Here is a 6,570-nt window from a genome sequence, read left to right on the forward strand (position 1 = left end):
CCCACATGCCCGGAGCAACTGGGCCCGTGAGCCACAGCTGCTGAGCCTGCGCGTCTGGAGCCCGTGCTCCGCAACAAGAGAGGCCGCGATAGTGAGAGGCCTGCGCTCCGCGATGAAGAGTGGCCCCCACTCGGCGCAACTAGAGAGGGCCCTCGCACAGAAACGAGGACCCAACACAGCCAAAAATAAATAAATAAATTTATAAAAAAATAAATAAACTTTGCACTAAAAAATAAGCAATTTGGTTTAAAAAAAAAAAGAATAAATTCAGTACAATGCTCTGCTTCCAGTTAAGTGTTCTGCATGCACTCTTTAAAGTTTTTTTAATGCCATCTTGAAAATTCCTGGAGTTAACTACCTTAAAGCGGTGGTTAGACTCCACTTAGACCAAGTGCCTTGGATAGAACCCATAGAGGCAAAGTCCATATCCTAGAATACAGTGTCTCTTAAATAAAACACATATTTTTTCTGTGTAGCCAAAGAAATGATCTTTCATTTAAACTACTGTATCTCTCTGAGTAAGTTACTACTTTCTCCCACAACTCTATTTCACCACACATACCCCTCTCCACTCAACCACCCCCAGGCTGGCTTGCCCTCCTGACCCTATCCTGGCAGGTATAATAGTAGGGCCATGCTAGAACAAATACCCAAGGAAAACTGCAGGCCTCTCAGATGAACAGAACTCCTGTAAATGATGGAGCTTCCATTAGACTGCAGCTTCCTTAAGGTCCTTGAGGGCAGGTGCATGTTAGGTGTTCAGTAAATATTTGTTAAATTAATAATTGGGTTAAGTAGACAGAATTCACTTGAAAAGCAATCCTTTTCTTTTCTTGGACTGTAATTTTCGACGAGTGTGCTTTTCATGCTGAAGACCATGGAGAGCTCTCTGGCCGGTGAGTGGAAGCGTGGCAGAGAAGAAAAGAAGCAAGGAGCTGGCAACTGGCAGTGGATCTAAACTTGTAGAAGGAAAGGCCAGAGGGCCCGCTCTACATTTCCATGCATTCCTCTTTGTTGGGCTGTATGAAAATTGATTCAATAGTAAAGAGTGTGTACATGGCTGGGGGAGAAAACCCATCTCGATACGTATCTGCCAGTAGTTTCTCGGTAGAATGCAAAATTGGAGGCATCTTGCAATCTCTCACAGCTGGAGCTGTATTGGGGGTGGATGCAAGGTATGAGGGCTAGGAACACTCTGATCCAGTTATAGGATACCATTATCCTGTTTCCTAACACACCGTACAGTTTCTTCCAAGTTTATGTATAATCGGACTAGAGGGTGTGTTTTCTGAGCTGCTTCTCTGAAATCTGCTTTCTCTGATGAGGAAACCAAGATAGCTTCAATCTACTACACGGTCAGAGTCTGTGCTTCCTGGCCAGGACAATGTATACCCTAGTTATGTACACTTTTAACAAATGTACAAATGCACGAGCATTTACCAAGTGACAGCTAAGAACTGTGAACAAAAATGCAGTGATGTATCCCCTCAAGGAGCTTACAGTTGAGAAGCAGAGATGAGATTTGAAGACTTTGGGGTAAATGCCCACGAAGAGGCCACACTCCAGGGCTCATGAGGTTGTGGTGAATCTGCCATAGTCCTCCACTGCCGATGGCAGTGCAAATTGGTACAACCCTTTCGGAACACAACATGGGACTGACTACGTGTGTGTTTCAGTCACTCCTGCTGCACAAGTTGCCCCCAAAACAATAATCATTTAGTATCTCTCTCCATGGGTCAGGAATTCAGATAGGGTACAATGGGGATGGCTTCTCTCTGCTCCACAATGTGTGGGGCTGAACGACTGAATAATTTTAAGGCTGTTCATTCCCATGTCTAGTGGTTGATGCTGGCTATTGACTGGGGACCTAACTGGGAATGTGGGCAGAAGGCCCACATTTGGCCTCCACATGTGGCCTGGGCTTCCTCATAATATAGTGGCTGAATTTCAAGGGCAAGTATCTTGAGAAAGAGGGGGAGGTGGAGACAGAGCATATTACCTTTTATAACCTGGGCTTGAAAGTTCCATGTTTCTTCCACTGCATTCTGTTGATCAAGACAGCTACAAAGAATTGACCAGGGGCTTCCCTGATGGCACAGTGGTTAAGAATCCGCCTGCCAATGCAGGAGACACGGGTTCGATCCCTGGTCCGGGAAGATCCCACATGCCGCGGAGCAACTAAGCCTGTGCGCTGCAACTACTGAGCCTGCGCTCTAGAGCTCGTGAGCCACAACTACTGAAGCCCACGTGCCACAACTACTGAAGCCCACGCACCTAGAGCCTGTGCTCCACAACGAGAAGCCCGCGCATTGAGAAGCCTGCGCACCGCAACGAAGAGTAGCCCCCGCTTGCTGCAACTAGAGAAAGCCCAAGCACAGCAACGAAGACCCAACGGAGCCATAAATAAATAAATAAATAGATAAATAAATAAATAAATAAACAAAATAAAAAAAAAAATTGACCAGTTTCAAAGGGAGAGAACATAGACCCCACCTCTCAGTGGAGGGATGTCCCACATCACAGCACGTGGGATGGGACATATATTGATGTGGCCATTTTTGAAAAATACAATCTGCCACAATGTGCAAAGCCCACCAAAATGCTAATTTTTATATTAAAATATTAATATTTTATATAAAATATTAATGCTCTTTTAATACTCTTTGGCTAGGAAAATATTCATCAGGAAAAACGTTATGTCTAAGGATGTTCATTACGTGCATTTGTTCATTTATGTATCCATCCATCCAATAAATATTGATTGAAGTGTTTGCTAGGTGCTAGGAATACAGAGAAGGCTTAAGATATTCTTTTTTCTCTGAAATAACTTCTACTCTATAATAGCTAGACTATAACAAAACCCATCAAATGTTCAGTGATAGATGGTCTAATAAATTATAGTACATCAACTCTGTGAGATACATCCTTGAATGAGACACTTATAGACTTATTTTGACCTTTTTTTAAAACTCCTACATGGGCTTCCCGGGTGGCGCAGCGGTTGAGAGTCTGCCTGCCAATGCAGGGGACACGGGTTCGAGCCCTGGTCTGGGAGGATCCCACATGCCGCAGAGCAAACTGGGCCTGTGAGCCACAATTACTGAGCCTGCGCGTCGGGAGCCTGTGCTCCGCAACGGGAGAGGCCGCGATAGTGAGAGGCCCGCGCATAGCGATGAGGAGTGGCCCCCGCCTGCCGCAGCTAGAGAAAGCCCTCGCACAGAAACGAAGACCCAACACAGCCAAAAATAAATAAATTAATTAATTAATTTAAAAGAGAAACCTTTAAAAAAAAAAAACAGAAAAAAACCTCCTACAACTTTGAAAAGACTGTGGAAAGATGGGGGAAATGTTGGGTGGAAGTAAAAACAAATCAAAGTTGTATGTCTACTATGATTACAGTTATGTAAAAATATGCATGAAGATCGTCAAGGACTAGAAAAACTATCAAATGTGAACTCACTTGTTGAAATAGGAATATGGATTGTTTTTCCATTTTCAACTCTTTTCTCAATGCTGTATTCCTTTTACAGTTGAAAAGGTCCAGAAAGAAAAGTGATGCAAATAGGATTTTATAGGTTAAAGGATAGAAGCTCTGCTGAGACGTAGAGAATGGACTTGAGGACACGGGGAGGGGGAAGGGTAAGCTGGGATGAAGTGAGAGAGTGGCGTGGACTTCTATATAAATGTAAAATAGACAGCCAAATGTAAAATAGATAGCTAGTGGGAAGCAGCCACATAGCACAGGGAGATCAGCTCGGTGCTTTGTGACCACCTAGAGGGGTGGGATAGGGAGGGTGGGAGGGAGACACAAGAGGGAGGAGATATGGGGATATATGTATATGTATAGCTGATTTACTTTGTTATAAAGCAGAAACTAATACACCACTGTAGAGCAATTATACTCCAATAAAGATGTTAAAAACAAAAACCAAAAAACTCTGCTGAGCAAGAAGCTGAGGAGAGACTTCATGGGAGAGGTGGCAATCAAATTTCAGTAGGAGGAGGAAGCAGCAGGAATCAACATGAAGACAGAAGAGGAGGAGCTGTCTTCGGAAAACTGCAAAGAATCCAAACCAAGATGTACTTAGAAGAGCATGGGAAGATGGGACCAGAAGGAAAGGTGGACCTTAGTTACTGGGCTAAGGATTGTAGACTTTATTTGTAGAGACTCTGAAGCTTTTTGAGCAGAGGAAGTCAAAGCAGTGCTTAAGGAAGATGACCGACCACAGTCCTGAAGACGGACAGAAGCTGGAGCAGCTGCAGGCACGGAGACCTGTGAGAAGGTTGCTGCAGTAATCCAGGGCCTGGACTCCAGAGGTGGCAGAAAAGACTGGAGAGCATTTGTAGAAGAAAAATGGTCATAACTTGGTAATTTGGTGCACACGACTCCAATGTTTCAGTCTAGGTCACTATGATATGAAGATAGTGGCACTAACAGAAATAGAGGAAGAGGAACTGGTTTGGAGCAGAAGAGAAATTTTAAACACGTTAGGTTTGAGCTGCTGTTGGGACATCCAGATGGAGATGACAACAGATAGTTGGAAATAAAAGTCTGAATCGTAAGAGATCCTCACTTTTGGCAAAACAATTTGACTGTATCCCTCTTCCCTGAATGTTCTTCCCCCAGCTATCTGTAACAGGTCCTTCCTGTCTTCACCAAGCTCTCTGCTCAAACATCACCTCCTCGGACCCTTTCATGCTACCCTTAAAATGGCACCCCTGTCACTCACCATCCCCCATACCCCACCTGCTCAGTTCTTCTTCATTGCCCATGCCTGAGATTTTACTTATTACCTGCTCCTCTCACCAGCATCCCCTTTAGAGATGGGATGCTAGCCTCATCTTCCTGTTTGAAGAACTAAACATTAAAGGGTAACTATGTGTCAATTCACTTTTAAATAAATCTCTACTGTGAAATGATAACAATAGCATATGTTTTTCTGACTCCATCAGATCCTAGTCTGAAGGTTTAAAACTCTTCTGCTATGTTATAGATCAAAAATACAACTCAGAAGAAAGGGCACACACCAATGGGGTGGTGGCAGACACTTCCAGGTACATCCCACTGGCCAGCAATTAATCACAAGGACACATCTAGCTGCAAAGGAACCTGGGAAAAGTTGTTTTCTGGGCCATGGCCAGCTAATAACCCTAGTACTACAGAAGAAGCAGACAATGGATATTAGGCAACAGCAGTAGTATTTCCCTGCAGGACATGTCTGAATCAATCCACAGAGCCCTGGATGTGCTTGACTCCAAGAGCAGTAACTGTGCACATAGGACTCCTAGTCCCCTTGAACAATTTAACTTTCGCCAAGTGCTTCCATAATTGGCTCACCTTCTCCCCCTTCCCCAGGCACTGAAAATGAGGAAATGTTCAACATTTCTGTATTCCAGATGCCAAAATTCTATAGAGCAAAACACTGCAGACATGTCCATGCTGCTTCTCCTTGACCAACATCCTAAGTACCTGTGGCCGGCACCAGCTTCACATCTGCAGGACCCAGTACAAAATGAAGGTGTGGGGCCCTTGTGCAAAAATTATCAAGACTTTTAAGGCAGCCACAGCAGAGCATTAAACCCAACACAGGGTCCTTCTAACCGTGGGGTTCTGTATGACTACCCAGCTCACAGGCCTGGGAAGCCTTTTCTGTATTTAGCCTTAAAAAAAAAAAAAAAAGAAAGAAAGAAAGGAGCTGTTACATACCGTGAAACCCACAGGCAAGTAATGTTGGCTTTTCAGCCTGCTTCAGCTTCTAGGTGTGATCTTTTTTTTTCCTCGTCATGGCTCAGAAAACATAGAAGTGGTCTTGGGGATCAAACAGCTGGACTGTCTCATTTTACATAAGACCTGGAAGCCCAGAGTGGGCCTGTGAGTGCCCACGGTCTGGCTTGGGGCTGGTACCAGAGCCCACTCTAGAAGTCTGGCCTCTACACTGTGCCCCCTGGGAGCCCTGGCTGCACTGCAGGAGGGGGTCATTTTCCCCATCAGACAGGCTCCGTGATGTCAGGTCACAGTCATCCTGGACAGTCTTGGGGCCTCCCATTGCTTACTCTGTCTAGACTCTTCTTTGGGCCTCTAGTCAAAGAAGAGACAAAACCAGAAGTCACCCTTTTCTTGGCTCCCTTTGGGGGAGGTGCCACTGGTCACGGAAAGGCTGAGTGGTGGCCTGAGAAGAAAGAGCTTGGCCACTGCGCTCTGATGCTCCCTCGTCCGATGCCTCCAGGCTACGGGTCTGTGCCCCTCTGTGTGCAGGTGGGCAGAGAGGTTACAGGACGGCTGCTGGACACAGCCTGCCTGCCAGATGCCTGAGGCTCACCATGAGGGACACTTGCTGGAGTGAGGCATGGGCACACAGTCATCCTGGCGGAGGTTGGAGCAGGAGGCAGCAGGCCGGGGAGTGCGGTGTGGGGCTTGCACAGAGCAGGGGCAGCGGCAAGGACAGGTGAGTGCGTCACCGGGAGCAGGCAGACGAGGTGTCAGATGGGCACGCTTTTCCCCAGGGGAGGGAAGGCTGTGCGAGACGCGAGGCAGAGGAGAAGGGAGTGATTAGCAAGCAAGGAGTGAGT

The sequence above is a fragment of the Balaenoptera musculus genome, chromosome 9 (genome assembly GCF_009873245.2).
Source record: "Balaenoptera musculus isolate JJ_BM4_2016_0621 chromosome 9, mBalMus1.pri.v3, whole genome shotgun sequence".
Classification (NCBI taxonomy): domain Eukaryota; kingdom Metazoa; phylum Chordata; class Mammalia; order Artiodactyla; family Balaenopteridae; genus Balaenoptera; species Balaenoptera musculus.